Below are 18,728 nucleotides of genomic sequence, written 5' to 3' on the forward strand. Positions count from 1 at the left end.
GTCAGGCTGGAATGACAGACTTAGTCTAACAGAGGAACTTTCCTAGCCCACAGAAAAGCAACCTCAGGGAGAGGACCCAATACATCTGAAATACATACAGAGCACTCACATAGAAGAGAAGGGGTCACCTTGTTTTATACAGCCCCTGGGAATAACAGGACCAGAAGGGCTTTCTGACACACAGTCAGGTTAAAACAGAAGAAAAGGGGCCAGGCGTGTTGCTTGTGCCTGTAATCCCAGCACTTTGGGAGGCCAAGGCGGGCAGATCACCTGAGGTCAGGAGTTTGAGATCAGCCTGGCCAACATGGTGAAACCCCGTCTCTACTAAAAATACAAAATCAGCCGGGTGTGGTGGTGGGCACCTGTAATCCCAGTTACTTGGGAGTCTGAGGCAGGAAAATTGCTTGAACCCAGGAGGCAGAGGTTGTAGTGAGTGCCACTGCAGTCCAGCCTGGGTGAAGGACTGAGACTCTGACCAAAAAAAAAAAAAAGTTTCTGTCTTTTAGAGATACTCACTGAGGCCAGGCATGGTGTCTCACACCTGTAACCCCAGCACATGTGAGGTCAAGGCAGAAGGATTGCTTGAGGCCAGGAGTTTGAGACCAGCCTTGGCAACATAGCAAGACCCCATCTCTACAAAAATAAAATTTAGCCAGGCATAGTGGCACATGCCTGTAGTCCTAGCTACTTGGGAAGCTGAGGCAGGAGATTCACTTGAGCCCAGGAGTTTGAGGTTATAGTGAGCTATGATCAGACCACTACACTCCAGCCTGGATGACAGAGAGAGATCCTGTCCCTAAAAAAGAAATAGAGTACACACTGAACTATGTATGCATGAAAGGATACACCTGGAATTTGCTTTTAAATAATCTGAGGATGTGACAAAAATGCGTGGGCATCAGTTGAAACAAGATTGGCCATATGTGGAGAATCACTAAAGCTGGGCAATGGGTACCTTGAGGTTCATTGTGCTGTTCTCTCTAGTTTGTTGTACGATTGAGCTTTTCCATATATAAAGTTTAAAAAAAGGAGGAGGAACAAAAGAAGAAGTGTTAGCCAGGCAGAGAAGAAGGCGAGAGGACCTCCTGTGTGGCAGGAGCAGCATGCATAGGCAGCAAGATCCAAGAGAGTCCAGCATGGGGCAGGGCAGCAAGACCCAAGAAAGCCCAGCGTGGCTGTTCCTGACTGCAACCAGAGTGCAGGCATGAAGGGGAGGGCGCTCAGAGGCAGGCGCAGGCCAGGTCATGGAGGGCTTTGTTGCCATGCTACGAAGTCTGCACTTCATCCTGAAAGCAGGGGAGCCATGGATCAGAATCACATTTTGAAAGGTCTTTCTGGCTACACAGTGTACTCAAAGAGAAAGAAGACAGGAGGCAGGGGGTTCAGTTAGGAGGCAAGAGATGATGGAGGCCCCAACCACAGCAATGGTGAGGGGATGTGAGGAAGCTAATCTGAGCTATATTAGGAAGGTGGGATGAAGGGAACGTGGCAAGGGAACAGGAAGAGTCAAGGTTGATGTCCCAGTGTCTGTGGGGTGGGAGTGCCATTCCTGAAGATGGAGAAGGCAGGAAGGCAGAGAGCTGCACCACCCCTGACCCCTGACCTATTAGGCCTAGGACTGGCTACAGAATTTGTAGGACCTAGTGCAAAATGAAAATGTGTTCAAGAATTACTAAGACTTTCAAGACGATGACAGCAGAGAATTAAACCAAGCGTAGGGTCCTTCTGAGCCTAGGGCCCTGTAGGACTGCAGAGGTCAGAAATCATAAAGCTGCTCCTGCTTCAGCCAGTATACCCTTTTCTGTTTAGAAGGAACAGGAGGGGGGCTGTACAAAAGCCAGGCCTCCTGCTCACAGCCCCAGGCAGCGAAAGAACAGCATGTTCCTTCTGCCACCCTCCGGGACCTCTGTGGGACCCAGAAGCCTGGGACAAATAGCTTGCATTTGTGTAGATCTTTACAACATTTCCCAGACTTGGTTGGGTTTTCCTTGGTGCTGGGATAAAATGAAGAAGCAGAAAGTACTAGCCAGGCACTCCAGAGAGCAGAGTGCTGCAGTGACTTGTTTATCTCCCCAAAGAGATTTCCTGGTTTCTCCAAAAATGGGTTTTGCTACAAGCTTCCCAGTATGAGTCACCAGACCAGTTGGCAAAGCATTTAGGTCTGCTGAAAGCAATGGAGTTGACCCTTCATTGGCTGAGAAGATCTGCCACAAGAACCTTCAGTCCCCTAGAGATGGGTTCTTCAAAACCCCCAAACAGAAGCCGGAATGGTGCTGCCTGTGCAGTCTTGCGACTGCAGGCTGTGATGCATGCCCTCACCTCAAAACGCCTTTCTCTACTTGCAGTCAATGTAGAAGCCTTGCTGGTAGGAGGAAAGGCCGAGGTGAAATGCAGACACTGCTCACCCTGCCTTCCTTTCTGGTGCCTCTTGATAGCTCTTGGCAGGCTTTTGAGGTCAGGCCACCTTCCCCCATTTACCATCCCTTTCACTAGAAACCCTGGTCCTTAAAGACTCAAGGCAGGTGACACTTGCAGTGCGAGTGCCCAACCACCCACCTCTGCACATTATCTTTGTCTTTTCCAGAAGGTTTCTTTGCTGCCCTTCCCTACAAAGACAGAGCAGGCCCTGAGATGGTGGCACTCGCTCCTCTTGTAAAGCCTGGTCTCCCGCAGGACTGCATCAGAAAATGCCCTCTTTCCCCAGGTTCACAAACCACTGCCCTTTTCTTGGCTGCCATTGCACCACTCCGACCCCTGGAGATCATCTTGGGAGGTAAAAAGGAATCATGGCGTTTCTGTTTATGCTGGAGCTGAAGGCAGTGCCTGAGACCCTTTGGCCCTCTGCTCAGCACTGATGTTTATCACTGGGGCTGCTTTGCAATTGCTGGAACAGAGCTAGGCAAAGGCCATGCCGCGAGGCAGGTCCAGGGCACGGCACAGCCGGGCTGAAGACTGAGTACGGTGACAGGGAATCTCCTCCCACCTCTGGCCCCATCCATCCCTCCTTCCCACACCACAGCCTGATACCTCTTGGTTTTTAATTTTGTTTTGTTTTTTGCTGTGGAACCCAGTTATTTAAAGACAAAATTTTTTGTTTCTTTTTCATAAAACAGTCTTTGTTGGTTTTTGTTTCGTTTTGTTTTTTGAGACAGGGTCTCTCTTGTTGCTCAGGCTGGAGTGCAGTGGCGTGATCACAGCTCACTGCAACCTCCACTCAGGGGATCCTCTCACCTCAGCCTCCCAGGTAGCTAGGACTACAGGCACATGCCACCACGCCTGGCTAATGTTTATATTTTTTTGTAGAGACGGAGTTTCGCCATGTTGCCTGGGATGATCTTGAACTCCTGGGCTCCAGCAGTCCCCTCACCCTGATCTTCCAAAGTGCTGGAATAGATGTGCCTTTGTGGTATTTTTCTGATCATAAAAGTATTTCAAGCCAGGTCTGGTGGCTCACACTGTAATCCCAGCACTCTGAGAGGCCAAGGTGTGTGGATCGCTTGAGCACAGAAGTTTAAGACCAGCCTGGGCAACATGGCGAAACCCTGTCTCTACAAAAAATACAAAAATCCGCTGGGTGTGGTGGTGCATGCCTGTAGTAGCAGCTACCTAGGAGGCTGAGGTGGGAGGACCACAAGCCAGAGGAGGTCAAGGCTGCAGTGAGCTGTGATCGCACCACTGCACTCCAGCCCAGAGGAGAGAGTGAGACCTTGTATCAAAAAAAAAAAAAAAAAAAATTCAGACATTAGGTACCTGTTTGGGAAAAAAAGTAAAATTGTCACCTTGCATCATATCCCAGGGTAAAATCCAGAATTAAAGATCTAAGCTAAAACTCCTCTAGATATAGGGTGAGAGTTTATCAGGATAAGAGGAAGTAGAGCTTTCCAAGTGGTGAGACCATCACTGCAAGGACCCAGAGGCCGGCTCCTTCTAGCACCTGAGAGAGGAGGGCAGCTGCATGGAGACTGTAGGGAGGAAGGCCAAGAGAAGGCACTGACAGAGGGAGGCCAGCAGCCAGGTCACGAAGGGCCTGTGAGTCTGGACTTCATGCTGAGGCTACTGGAGAGCCACTGAAAGGCTTCATGGATGGGTCTGCCCTTCAGCAAGGTCCCTGGGGCTGCAGTGCAAGGATCGCCCTGGAGGAGATCAGGGAGAAGGTTGTTGCCATAACCCCATGAGAGGTGATAGTGGCCTGGACCAAGGGAACATCAGTGAGGATGGAGGAGAGGGATTGATTTGAGTGGTGTTCAGGCTGTAGTATGTGTGTGCAGGTAATGAGGGAGTATAGAATGGGTCGATTTCTCAGCCTTCCTCCAAAATCCCTTGGGCTACTGGTAGGGAAGGGTGAGTGAGTACAGAGCGGTCCATGTTGCCTCCCCACAGATTCCTCCTTTAAGGTACTTTGGGGCACATAAACCAAGATATTCATTAGACAGTACTACCGTCCCAGTAGTGTCTGGCCCAGAGATCCAGCTTTGAGAGACATCAGTACGTAGAATGCAGCAGATGCCATCAGAATGGATGAGATAATCCAGGGAGAGGGTCTAAAGGTGAAAACAAAGGAGGCCTCAAACAAGACCTTGCCAACACCCACATTTCTCAAGGAAGAGGGACCTTGAAGGAGGCCTAAAGGAGCTGTCAGAAAGCTAGAAGGAAAGCCATGAAGACTGTGGTGGAGACCAGTGGGGAAGCGTTTTGAAGGGAGGGCCTGGCCAACAGCGCCAGATGCTTCCCATGCAGTTTGAGCAACATAAGAAATAAAATATAAATGCGACTTAGCAACAGGAGGGTCAGAAGTGATTTGGATGAAACTAATTTCCATGGAATGTTGGGGGTGAGGCAAGAGTGTGTGGGATTGAGGAATGAACAGGGATCAAAAAGTAGATCTCTTTGGGGAAGTTTGGGTATACGGGAAGGCTAACGCTACAGCTGGAAGGGACCGTGGGCAGAAAGAGTATCTGATTAACCGGGAGAGATGGGCAGGTTTAAAGGGTGGTGGGAAGGGGCCAGGAAAGAGGGAGAGGCTAAGGCTGTGGGAGAGGGTGTGGGAGTGTAATGTGGGGAGGAGGGGTGAGCCTGGGCAGGAGGAGAGGGAAGCGTGACAGCTGAGCCTGGAGGTGAGTGTGTAGGAGAGCTGGCAGGAAGCTGGAGAATTGCCATGGGTTGTTTCCTCTCTCTGCCTGGGAAGAAATGAGAGGAGACTGTTTGCCAAGAATAGGGGTGGAGTGGGACAAGAGATACTAAGAGAAGGGAGAAGAATTCGGATAGATGCTGTGAAGAACCAGGAGAGAGTTAGACCCATAAAGACAGTTACCTTTTATTGAAAGCTTCCTGTGCATTTGGCACTATTGTAAATGTATTATCCACTCACCTCACTGAAGCCTTACTACCGCCCCGTACCAGATGTGATCCCCATTTTACAGATGAGGAAGGCAAATTAACCTGTCCATGTTGACACAAGAGCAAAGCGTGGAACCCTGGCCTTCTGACTCTCAAGCCGGTCCTCAGCATTGGCGCCATTTGTGAGCATGAGGGTTCACAGGGGCTGTAGACAGTGGACAGCACCACATGGGCTGTGAGCTACTTTCCCCAGACAGCCCAGCACCTGGGAGGAGGAGCCACACAGACCTGCGGTCGGTGCTTTGGCTGTAGGCTTGGGGCTTTGGCTGGCGCTTGTGACCGGGGTTGAGGATACTGGCAAGATGGTGACTGACGTGCTGAATAGAACAAGAGGTGAAGCAGTCAAGGTGGGTAGTGTAGAGAAGTCAGAATTTGGGTCTTATTCTAGCAGCTCCACTTTTGGGTCCATCTACACTCCCAAAGAGTTGAAAGCAATGACCTACACAGATATGGGTACACCCATGTTCATAGCAGCATTATTCACAATCCCAAAAACAACCCACGTGTCTATCAATGGATGAATAGATAAACAAGGTGTGTATGTACATAAAATGGTAAAATTATCAAGGTACATACATACAATGGAATACTATTCAGCTTTAAAAAGGAAGGAAACTCTGAATTCAAATGTTGGAGGTGTCCCCATTTCACAGTAGCAGCCTCCATTTGGCAGGGCTTAAGTCTCACTCTTGCCCACATACCTTCCTCAGCAGCAAAAGGGCTGGCAATGATCTAGATGAGAATTGAGGATTAAGGAGACAAGCCTTGTCCTGAAACAGCATGGTTTTGTTTTGTTTTGTTTTGTTTTGTTTTGTTTTGTTTCTCTTGAGACAGAGTCTGGCTGTCACTCAGGCTGGAGTGCAGTCGTGCAATCTCAGCTCACTGCAACCTCTGCCTCCTGGCTTCAGGTGATTCTCCTGCTTCAGCCTCCTGAGTAGCTGAGATTACAGGCACTGACCACCGCGCCCGGCTAATTTTTTGTATTTTTGGTAGAGATGGGGTTTCACCATGTTGCCCAGGCTGGTCTCGAGCCTCAAGTGATCCGCTTGCCTCGGCCTCCCAAAGTGCTGGGATTACATGCATAAGCCACTGTGCCCAGCCTGAAACATCACTTTTTGAGTGGTGGTCCAAGGAAAAGCCACTAAAGAAAGTAGATAACAGAGGACAGATCTGGGAGTTGTGTCTTAGCTTCACGCTAACAAGTCTCTTGTTTGCTAAAACAAACTCGACTTCTTCCCAGCTGCTCAGTCCTTTGGGAGAAAGAGTGAAGATGGAGAATAAAATGGCTATCATTCCCCCGCCCTGGTCCCAGCTTCCCACCTCTGGCCCAGTGGGGCTGGGCTTCTCCTTGTTTATCACATTCCTTTCAGGAACGTCAGTGGTGGGCAGGCTCCGGGAGCTGGCCTGCCTTGCCTCACTGCCTCTCAGCTCCCACCTCCTTCCTCACAGCTCTGGACGTCCTCAAGGTTGCAGGCCTTAGAAGGTGGCCAAAGACCCTGGTGTACTTCTCAATGTGGACTCCGGGAAGTTTGTTTTTGTTTTTATTTTTTCTGAGATGGAGTCTCACTCTGTCACGCACACAGCCATCTCAGCTCACTGCAACCTCCGCCTCCCGGGTTCAAGTGATTCTCCCGCCTCAGCCTCCCGAGTAGCTGGGATTACAAGCGCCTGCCACCACGCCGGCTAATTTTTGTGTTTTTAGCAGAGATGGGGTTTCACCATGTTGGTCAGGCTGGTCTCAATCTCCTGACCTCAGGTGATCCGCCCCCATTGGCCTCCCCAAAGTGCAGGGATTACAGGCATGAGCCACCGTACCTGGCCGGAAGTTTAATATATATATGGATGCGTCCTGCAGTCAAACCTGGTGTGGGATCACCCTGGTCTGGACCCAGCTCCCGGAGGGAGGGGAAAGTCTGGAGAGCCACTAGCAGAGGGCACAAACTAGACAGGTGCACATGTGACCTTGGACCCTTCAGGGAGGCTATCTCAGGCTCGGCCTCCTTGGGAAAGGATGTGGGCTGCTTTGCAATGCTCTGCTGTGGGTCTTGCTGAAAGGCAGAGCCCTGGGTTCTCTTTCCAGAGATGGGATGGAGTCACAGGCATCCATTCGCCTTGCATCCCTGGCCCCTGACACCAAATGCCCACTCATCTTACCCCTGTCTTGGCCTGCCCTGGGCCTTGGCACCAGGCTGTCTTCACCAGCTCTGCTCACCCAGTCCCTGCTGGCCTAAATGATCTAGGGTGAGGGGTCAGGAGTATGACTCTGGGGGCTGGGGAAGAAACCTGGCCTAGGCTGAGAAAGCTGAGGTCCAGGGTTCTCATATCTCCGGCCACACTGAGCCCGCTGGCATTTCAGCCTCAGGATGGGTCTCTGACAGTGGTGAATAGCATGGGAGAGCACTCCTCTGATCCCCAACATCAACAGTCTCAAATCATGTGTTTTCTATTCATCAGTCATTTATTTGTGCCCAGTTCCTTATTCTACAAACTTTCTTGACCTTCATCATTCCAAACTAGTATTTGGTTTTATTTGGTGGACACCATTTTCCTTTTTCCTTTTTTTTTTTTGAAACGGAGTCTCACTCTCTTGCCCAGGCTGGAGTGCAGTGGTGGGATCTCAGCTCACTGAAAGCTCCGCCTCCCAGGTTCATGCCATTCTCCTGCCTCAGCCTCCCGAGTAGCTGGGACTACAGGCACCCACCACCATGCCCAGCTAATTTTTAGTTTTAGTAGAGATGGGGTTTCACCATGTTGACCAGGCTGGTCTCAAACTCCTGACCTCAGGTGATCCACCTGCCTCGGCCTCCCAAAGTGCTGGGATTACAAGCGTGAGCCACGGCACCTGGCTGACACCATTTTCTTATTCATTCATTCAGCAACTCTCAGCATCTACTATGTGCCAAGGCATCATACTGTGTGCTAGGCATCAAGTCAGTAATAAACCATATTTCATGACTCTGATCCTGCAGGGGAGATGGACAAAGAAACAGAGTGATAGGGGCCAAGACAAGGGAGGGAGTGAAGGGAGCTGTGGCGGAGGGGGAGGAGAAGGGCTCAGGGGTCAGGGGTCACTTCCCAAAGCACACCGTGCTTGATGCTGATGTTGATCCTGGACCATGAGTAGAGTGAGGCTGGGTGAAAATGGGGTGGAGCAATGCCTGTGCGAAGGCACAACGTTGTAGGATGAGGCTTGGGAATAAGAAAGTAGATGAGGCTGCAGAGGAAAGCCTCTTCCTCTACACACTCTGCTTTCCATTTACCAAACTCCCACTCCTTCTTCAGGAACCAGCTCAAATGTCTCTGCCTTCATGGAACCTTCCTCCACTCCTTCCAGGTGCAACCTTCCGGCTCTGTGCTCCACATACATTAGCAGCCTGGAAGGGCTTTCTCAGGCTTACTGTTTGCTTCTGTGGATCTTGTTAGCGCTCAGCCAGGCCTCCTCCACAGGCCCTGCTCTGTGCCCCAAGCTCCCTGTAGTTAGTGCCATTCATGTATTCTTTGGGTTGCCTCTTCCCAGCCTTATTATGGTGTGGAGCATAGTTTTCTTACCTCCATTTATTTCCTTTTTGGCCTCAAAGTTAAGCACAGGCCTTTTCATTTGAGTCTCATTGCCAAGCACTGGCAAAAGCAACACAGGGAAGTGACAGAGTAAGGTGGCATACAGTGGAGGTCCCTGGGCCATAGACCCTGACTCCTGATGGTGTGAAAATTAGAAGCCCAATAGGTTTGTTTTTTTTCAAGACAGGGTGATCTCACTCTGTCGCCCAGTCTGGAGTGCAATGGCATGATCTTGGCTCACTGCAACTTCCACCTCCCGGATTCAAGCGATTCTCCTGCCTCGGCCTCCTGAGTAGCTGGGATTACAGACACCCACCACCACACCCGGCTAATTTTTGTATTTTTAGTAGAGGTGGGGTTTCACTGTGTTGGCCAGGCTGGTCTCAAACTCCTGACCTCAAGTGATCTGCCCACCTTGGCCTCCCAAAGTGCTGGGATTACAGGCATGAGCCACTGCACCCAGCCCCCAGTGGGTTTCTGACCTTGGGTTTTAGTCTCTTGAGGCTGCCTTCTCCCTAACTCTGCCTTAGCAAAAGCCATGGGACCCTTTCCTTCAGGTGGTCCCTCCTCTCAGTCTGGCATGAAATCCAAGAGAATGCTGGATGTCCCTTTGAGAACCTTTGGGGGTGACATTCAATTTACCATCTCTCTATAGAGATTATATCCATCCCTGTGTCCCCAGAGCTAAGCCCAGTGCTTAGCACTTGTGTGCATCTGGCCAAATGATCACACGCCCAGATGGCTCTCTCTGGGTTTGTGGTGTGTGCTTTGCAGGAGCTCCTGCCAGGGGTGTGGCATTTATTCCTTAGTGAACCACTGTGACCGTGGGGAGCACAGCATAGTAGTTAAGAGTATATCTGCTAGAACCCAAGAGATGTGAGTGTGAACTCCAGTCCTCCCACTTACTACTGATATAGTTTAAGAATGACACCATCAGCCATGCAAGGTGGCGGGCACCTGTAATCCCAGCTACTCGGGAGGCTGAGGCAGGAGGATCGCTTGAACCCTGGAGGCGGAGGTTACAGTGAGCTGAGATCGTGCCACTGCACTCCAGCCTGGGTGACACAGCAAGACTGTCTCAAAAAAAAAAAAAAAAAAGTATGACACCATCTGCAAAAGGGGAACATATTAACACTGACTCCCAGGACTCCAGAAGCTGTAACTGCCCCTGAGCACACTGTTCAGAGGTAGTGAATTTGCAGCAGTTAATTTCTTAGGCACCACAGTAATGTGATGGTTGTTAAGACCATAATGAAAAAAGCATATAGGCTGGGCATGGTGGCTCACACCTGTAATCCCAGCACTTTGGGAGGCTGAGGCAGGCGGATCTCTTGAGCACAGGAGTTCAAGACCAGACTGGGCAACATGGTGAAATGCATCTCTGAAAAACAAAACAAAAATTAGCCAAGTGTTGTTATGCACGCTTGTAGTCCCAGCTACTCAGAGCCTGAAGTGGGAGGATCGCTTGAGCCTGGGAGACAGAGGCTGCAGTGAACCATGATTGCGCCACTGTACTCCAACCTAGGCGACAAGGTGAGACCCTGTCTCAAAAAAAAAAAAAAAAAAAAAAACCGGCCGGGCACAGTGGCTCACGCCTGTAATCCCAGAACTTTGTGAGGCTGAGGTGGGCGGATCACGAGGTCAGGAGATCGAGACCATCCTGGCTAACACAGTGAAACCTTGTCTCTACTAAAAATACAAAAAATTAGCTGGGCGTGGCGGCGGGCGCCTGTAGTCCCAGCTAGTCAGGAGGCTGAGGCAGGAGAATGGTGTGAACCCGGGAGGCAGAGCTTGCAGTGAGCCGAGATCCCACCACTGCACTCCAGCCTGGGCAACAGAGCAAGACTCCATCTCAAAAAAAAAAAAAAAAGCAAATAGGAAACAGTGGGAAAGGAAGACCTCAAGGTAGAAGGTGAAGGTGGGCACATGTGAAAGGCTCCGGCTCCCAGCAGCCCAAAAGGTCTCCTCCCTCAAGCCTCGTCTTGCTGAGACTGGAGCCTCACCAAGCTCTGTCCACTTCAGATGGCAGTGCTGAGGAGTCAATTACATTGATGACTTAAGTAAAGCACTTATTAGCACGGTATCTTGCACCTTGTAAACACTAAATGGTGGCTGTGGATGTTGTGATTAACATTCTTATTTCAGTGTTGGGTGGCTGGGGGTGAAGGGCTGTGTCTGGACCAGGCATTCAGGTGAAAGAGCGGCTTAGCACATAGCCCCACTAATGCGAACAGCATAATATAGAGGTTGAAAGTTCAGACTCTAGAGCCTGAGAACCTGAACTTGAATTCTTGCTTTATCATGTAATAGCTGCATAATCTTGGGCTTCACTTTCTTCTTCTGTAAAATGAGGATGTGTTGTAGAGTCATCTGAGGACTGCATGAGTGCATAACTGGATGAGAGGCACCTGGGGCAGCATGGCAGCCAGCACTCACCACAGTTAGCTACTGTTACACTGGAGAAGTGAGCTGTTAGGAAGCTCTTTGGTACTCCCTGGACTAAGGATTTGGGGAAAAGGATTGAACTCAGGTTGTGGAACTTGACTTCTCAGGTGGACTGGCAACCAGGGGCGGGGACCATGCCCTTCAGAACTATGGGCTCAAGGCCAGGCTCACACCTGTAATCCCGGCACTTTGAGAGGTCAAGGCGGTAGGAGTGCTTGAGGCCAGGAGTTCGAGACCAGCCTGCAACATAAGACTCCATCTCTTCCCCGCAAAAAAAGAAAAAGAAAGAAAGAAATATGGGCTCAAAGCAATGAAATGAGCTCCTCCAGTGTTAGAATTTCTCTAGTTTCTTCACTGGATGGAAGGGGGGGCCATTTTCACACCTGAGGCCCCACCATCTGCAGACATTTTGCCAGGGGGCTGCAGGCTGTGCCCTACCCCCACGAGTTTCTTCACACAAGTGGGTTGGCTCCTGGAGTGCGGTGAGAATCCACTGAGAGGTCAGGCAGGGTGGGAATGGAGCAGTAGGGGCGTCTGGGATGCCTGCAGAAGCACAGCTTTTCTTAGCTTCGTGACTGCATGGGCCTTGGCTTCTCAGCCCACATTTTACCAGGTACACATGTTCCCCTGGGGGGTGCCCTTGATGACCCTTCTGAAGCCCTGAGCATGTGGGAGGCTGTGCTCACATGGCCAGCATTCTTCTGGGGAATGAGAGCACAAGCCTCCAGCATTGCTTGTCAGGTTTATTGGGTGCGGATTGGGCCGCATGCTGTCTATCAACAGGGCTTAAGGTTGGTAGCAGGGGATGGCTGAGAGCTCTGTGGGCTCTGGTGTTGAGGAGCCATGCTGGGGCCATGCTGGAAGAGCCTGACTCCCTTCCATTTCTGACAGTTTCCATGTGGGTTATTTGGGGATGGTGCACTTTGCTGTCATCACCAAGCATTTCCAGAGCACCTGTGCTGTGTCAACCCCCTTGCTGAGCGTTCTTACTCTCTCCTGCCTTGGTCAGGGGCTGGGAGCTCCAGCTCTGCAGCGCTATCAGTAGTCTCGGAAAGTACACAGGAAGGCTGTCCTGTAGCACCCCCCATCATACACCAAAGCCCCCAACCCCAAATTAGGAATTCTATGTTGAGCCCCTGTTTTGCAGGGGATTAACTGTGCTCCAGTATGGGCAGAAGCTGAGTGTCTGTGCGGGTTTTTTTGTATAAGCCCTTGAACATTCCCAAAAGTATGTTTCCAGAGATGTTAACCTAAGGAGGTGAGGTTCTACTTGCACTCCATCCGCACTTGTCATTTTCTTCTCCCTTCTCCAACCCCATTTCTGGGTCACAGTTTCCCCAGAGGCCTCTTATAACTAGGAAGAGTGAATGGAAGGGTCCCTCAGAACTCATCCCGTAAAGGCCAGTGGAGACAGGCAATGTTTCCCCAGAGTGGGGGCTTTGAAGTTGCGGAAGCAGGTATGGGATGGGTTGGGAAGGGTCACAGCTGGGATAACCAAAAAAGAGGGTTGCTGGCAGATGCTGAGACCTAGTCCCCGAGCCACTGCCAGAACAGGAGTTGAAGAACTTCAGTCTGAGAGTGGCTAAGAAAGGGACTGCTGGCCTTTTGGGGGAGGCTACAGTGATTCTGTGGCTGGCCTGAAGGAATGCTGTTGGCTGAAGCGGTAACTCTTCAGCAGGGGGAGGCCTGCTCTGTGTTGGGGGGGGGGGAATGTCCTCAATACCCTCTGCTGTATACACTTTGATGTGAACTTGTCCCCTGGTTCGTCATGTCCCCTAATTTGTGAGGGCAAGACTGTTTCTCATGTAGCACTGTGTCCCTCATACAGTGTTGACAGAAGCCTCTTGGTGAATGGGGCCATGAATGGATGTATGAGCAAGGCCCGCAGCAGGATTCTTGGTGGAATGGCTCGAGAGGACAGACTCCTGGTACCCACAGGGCGCCACAAGTGTAGCTCCCTACAAGTGCTAGTTGCTATTGTTGGTGGGGATAATGCCTGTCCCTATCCCACTCCACCCTGGCCTCTGTCACCATAGGACTGGGGTGGGTTTGGGGGAGGCTTCTCAAAGCAGCCTCATTCCTTCCCACCTTGCAGCCCTCCAGGCAGGTCTCCAGGGCTTAATACATAGTCATTTCATTTTCCATAGAAAAGCACACAATGTAGTTCCATTGGCTACTGGGTAAGAACAAATTTCACCCTGCTAAGCAATTCCAAGATACTAAACAAAGGGGGCAGGGGCTCAAAGAGGAGGAGGTTGGGGCCGTACTGCTTGCCCTCAAGGCTTAATCGCTCCTCAGAAGGACCTAGATTTTTACAGCCTATCTCCTATTCAAGGCTTTCTTGTCATCAGGATCTAGGTTTGAGGCCTGGTTCTACCACTTACAACCCAGTGAGGATCCCCAGGGGGATCAGTCCCATTGTGCATATGAGACAACAGGTTCAGACGTGCTAAGTGACTCAGTCAAGGTCACAGAGCTAGTTGGGGGCAGAGTTGGGATTTGCACATGGGCCAACTGTCTAAAGACCCAATGGGCTCATATACCGCTATGGGCAGAACTTTTCCAGAACAGCCCCCAGTTTTCCTGGCAGCCGTAAAGGGAACCTGTAACTTTCTAGGGGCAATATCAGTTGTTACAAGATCTGAATCTTTCATGTCTAATGACCTAGCCCTAGCCTCAGTAGAGGACTCCTGCCCCATATACCACCCAGGGAAACAGGCATTACGGCCCCTACCCAGGACAGCTGGTGCCAGGAACCCAACTTTCCTCATAGGGTAATGGACCTCCCTTCAACCTGTCTATTTATTTATTTATTTATTTATTTATTTTCAATAGAGACAGAGTCTCACTCACTATGTTGCCCAGGCTAGTCCCGAACTTGTGGGCTCAAGCAATCCCCCTGCCTCACCCTCCCAAAGTGACAGGATTACAGGGGTCAGCCACCGTGCCTTGCCTCTCCTTAAACTTCCTTTCCGGAGACTCTAGAATCTTTCTTTTTGGTGGAAAACAATAAAAGATTTGGCACTCCACATGGAATGCAGCAGGAGACTGCAGGGGGTGAACTCCCCCGGTCCCTTCCAGCCCTGGGCCCTGCTGCCTGCCCTGCCCAGCACACCAGCCCTGTAAGGCATCTGCTCTCCCAGGGGACCTTTGACAGGCCCTCCAGCCCATGGTCAGCTCTTCCCTGCCCTCCCTTGTAAAGATAGATGAGACTGGCAGCTGTAGTGTCTGGTACCAGGAAGTCCCCAGGTGGCTGAAGGGAGTGGGGCCAGAGCCCCAGCTCTTGCTGGGACAGCTTTCTGGGAAATGCAGGGGAATGTTTGGGGGCTTTGAGACATGGTGGAGGTGGGTCAGGGGGACTGATGCAGGATGCTGATGGAGAGGTGGTAAGGAGTTTGTGCATGGGAGTGGGACTGGGAGATGTCACATATTTCCCTGGGGCTTTCGTGATAAATATAACTTTGGTCAAGGAGAAACCAGCAGTAGGCCACAGCCTAGGCCAAGGTAAAAATGCCACCTTCTAATGAGCTCCAGATCCACACAAACTGCACCTTTTAATGTCCTAGGGAACTTTAGCCAAGGCCTAGAAAAAGTCTCCTAGAAGCAGAGTTGGGAGACGCCACAGATCCAACCCTCAGCCTGGAGCTCGTAGAGGCATTCCGGATGCCTCCAGATCAAAAGACCGCATAGGTATCACTGACCACCTTGAGGGGATGTAGCAAGGGTGGCATCAAACCATCTGAATTGGCATCACCTCAGTCTTGCTTTGGGAAAGGAACAAACGCTTCTGAATTCATGGCAGTGGTATCACCTGTGAGGGGTGTGGTCATTGCCAGTCAGTCCTGCCCTCTTTGGCTCTGCCCTCTCCTAGGCGAGTGGCTGGAAAGTGACCTCTGCAAGCACAGGCAGACCCATATCTTCCAACCTCCTGTTGGAGCTGTTCTCACCAGAGTCTGTCTGCAGACTTCCTCCCTTGCAGCCACGTGGGGCCAAATGACTCTGCAGAGAGGGAGATGCCCTCTCCTCGGGTGATGGGTCACAGGAAGGAAAGAGGTGACCTCAGTGGGGAGCAGCGTGGGCTAGCAAGGCATCAGTGGGCTGTGGTTGCCGAATGCAGCACACAGAGGCTCTGGCCTTCGCCCTCAGTAAGTTCTCATTTTAAACTTTCTGGATAGACAAATAATCCTCTTCCTCTCATCTTTTGCCAATGGAAGTGGTGAAATGTTCTCTCCTCTGTTTAATCAGATAAGACTTCTAGAGGAAGCAGCATCAGAAGGGCCAAGGTAAGGGAGAAAATGCTGTGCTTTGCCCATCTGAACCTATCAAGGGCATTAAACTTGGATCCTAACGCACGTGGCAGACACAGAGCAACATCATGTCGCCATAAGGCCTGGAGGAGATGGGGGCAAAGAACCGTTTCTTACCTCTGAGTCTGATCACTAGGTGCCTCAATGAGTCACAGGTCAGTACAGGCTTTCAGAGGTCATCCTTTCCATTCCCCTGCCTCCATCCAGGACTCCCAAACCACCCCGTGGGATTCCCCTAACCCTAATGCTTTTCGCAAAGGGAAAAAAATAACTGTTGCTACCTAGTTTTCTCATCAAGAGGCCTGTGGACCTTTACTGCATGGAAGTTGTTTGTTATATCTAACCTAAACTACTCCTGCTATAAGGGATAGGCAGTTGAGTAAGGTCTAGAGACAGAAACACAGGCAAAAATAACCTCTCGAGGTCACCGGGATGCACCATCAATTCTAGAAGCAAGAAGAAGTTGTTCTAGCCTCCCTTTCAGATTAGCACAAAGGAAGCAGCTCTGCTATGTGCCGGCTCTGAGGAGCTCAGTTCAACAGAAATCCCAGCCCTGGGAGGACTCTGGGCTCCTTCTCCTTTTAAGGCAACGTCTGAGTGCTCAGGGCTACACAAGCTGCAACCAGCCCCAGCCCCTCTCATTCCTGGCTATTTGGAGGAAACTGATGATTAATCAACCCTTTCCCTCCCACCCCCAGCCTGTTTTTCATTAGGTTCTTTTTAAAGTGTTGGCACACCTCCTCAAGAACAGACACTTGGCAGATCCTTGCCAACTAGGACCCCAGTGTAGGGGAGGTAACTAGGAGGGAGTGGGGAATAGTCCTGGATTAGGACAAAGGGGAGAAGTCAGGATGTGGGGTGTCAGGGAAGAAGGTTAAATTGAGGCTGGGCATGGTGGCTCACTCCTGTAATCCCAGCACTTTGGGAGGCTGAGGCGGGCGGATCACGTGAGGTTGGGAGTTCAGGACCAGCCTGATTAACATGGAGAAACCCCATCTCTACTAAAAATACAAAATTAGCTGGGTGTGGTGGTGCACGCCTGTAATCCCAGCTACTCAGGAGGCTGAGGCAGCAGAATCACTTGAACCCAGGAAGTGGAGGTTGCAATGAGCTGAGATTGCACCATTGCACTCCAGCCTGGGCAACAAGAATGAAACTCCGTCTCAAAGAAAAAAAAGAATAAAAAAATAAGGAAAGAAAGAAGGTTAAATTGAGTCCTGGCTAGGGGCGAAAGGGAAGGGTCTGAATGGGAGTCCTAGCTCTGAAGGGGGCTGTGTGAAAAGAGGAGGCTAGTGGGTGAGCTCTGTGGTAGCTGGGCACTTGGGCACCCCAGGGATGCTGGGTGGGCAGAGAGGAGCTGCTTTGGCCCCTGATGGGGAAGGTCAGAGATGGTTACACTGACTTGGTGGCTGTTAGTGAGACAGTCAGGTCTGAAACCCAGCTTTCCCTGAACTTGCTAGGTGAAGTTAGTTAAGTCATGTTCTCTATGGATCCCCAATTTCTCTCTGAGTGAAGCCTACAAGTGGCGTGGGAACTCTGGAAAGGGAAGTTATGCAGTGCACAGTGGGCTCTGAGAACTTCCAAAGTGTGCACATTTTGGGAAGGGAAGGAAGAGGGGAGGGCAGGAGTCTCTGCCTTAGGGCCTGATCTCTAGACCATGGGCCTAGAGAAGCTGGTGCCTCCAGCTCTCACCTCCAAGCTCCCAAAGTGGACAGAATCACTGATGAAACTGCTCTCAACTTGACGAGATCAGGGAATAGGAGATGGAATTCCCTGATCAAACTATGGGCAGATCATTATAAGAGCTTCCTAAAAGGGCTGATCCATTGAGTTTCCTTGTTTCCACTCTATTTGCATACTCCTCTCCTTCGGTCCCTTTCAAATCAAGGTTCAGTAAGGTCACCATCACTTCTGCTCTGGGGTAGAATCCAGTTGATCTTAGGGTCAAACCCAGTTCCCTGGGGGCCTGAGTGAGTGTGAGGGGGAGCTCTCTGCCCCTTGCTCCATCACCACAGCCCCAGTGGGGCCTCCAGCGCAGCTGGACCTTGGGGCCTGCAGGGCAGAAGGCTAGAACAGATACATTCCAAGGCCCTGTCTCACTAGGCGCTGTGCCCCTTGGCTGCTTATTGTGATTCTAGCAGAGGAGCCAAGGACTCTCACTGCTAAAAAAACCTAGGGGCTGGTCCCCAATGGCATGTGTTTGTGGTGCAGGTACAAACCGTTTCCATAGGACTCACTTTTCTTTCCATTCCCTCGGCGAAGAGTGGAGGTTGAAGAAATGCAACATGGGCCAGAGAGTGTGATAGAGAGCTGCTTTCCTTTCTTCCCTGCCTTCTCCCCACACCCCAACCTGGCATTCTTGAAAGAAAACTTTTTAAATATTCAAACCGTAGTCTCTTCCTCTTGAAAAACCTTTAGGGGAGGACATCACAGCCTCCCTTTAAGTCCCAGTTGCACTGGGGTCTCCATCACAGTTGGACAGTTAAGTCTAATGTCTAACCCTGCCACTTCCTCTGCTTCTCTGATGAAGATGAGAAGCAAGTGCTCTCAAAACAGGGCTCAGGCTCGGTGCACCCTTATGGAGGAAGAAACAGGGATCCACGGAGGTGTGGGTGGGTGGCTTATGCTGTGTATAAAACTCAAGCCCCTGGCCAGGCACGGTGGCTCACGCCTGTAATCCCAGCACTTTGGGAGGCCAAGGTGGGTGGATCAGGAGGTCAGGAGTTAGAGACCAGCCTGACCAACATGGTGAAACCCCGTCTCTACTAAAAATACAAAAATTAGCTGGGCGTGGTAGCGCGTGCCTGTAATCCCAGCTACTCAGGAGGCTGAGGCAGGAGAATCACTTGAACCTGGGAGGCAGAGGTTGCCATGAGCCAAGATCACACCATCACACTCCAGCCTGGGTGACAGAGCAAGACTCTGTCTCAAAAAAAAAAAAAAAAAAAAAAAAAAACCTCAAGCCCCCATTGCAGCTCAACTGACTAGGGTCCCATGGCCTCTCTCACAAACTTCTCAGTG

The 18,728-nt window shown here is 50.8% G+C and overlaps 2 protein-coding genes across 2 annotated transcripts in view; one reads left to right on the top strand and one right to left on the bottom strand.

The window, feature by feature from the left end:
- The window catches only part of TIMM17A (translocase of inner mitochondrial membrane 17A), a 55,319-nt gene extending 52,848 nt beyond the window's left edge, over positions 1 to 2,471 (bottom strand). Inside the window, exon 1 of the mRNA XM_050764656.1 lies at positions 2,468 to 2,471. The gene's annotated coding sequence lies outside the window, so the exon portion shown is untranslated. The remainder of the gene's footprint in view (positions 1 to 2,467) is intronic.
- Positions 1 to 18,728, top strand: part of LMOD1 (leiomodin 1) — a 61,438-nt gene that overhangs the window by 36,617 nt on the left and 6,093 nt on the right. The window lies entirely within an intron of this gene.

This window comes from Macaca thibetana, chromosome 1 (assembly GCF_024542745.1).
Source record: "Macaca thibetana thibetana isolate TM-01 chromosome 1, ASM2454274v1, whole genome shotgun sequence".
Lineage (NCBI taxonomy): Eukaryota > Metazoa > Chordata > Mammalia > Primates > Cercopithecidae > Macaca > Macaca thibetana.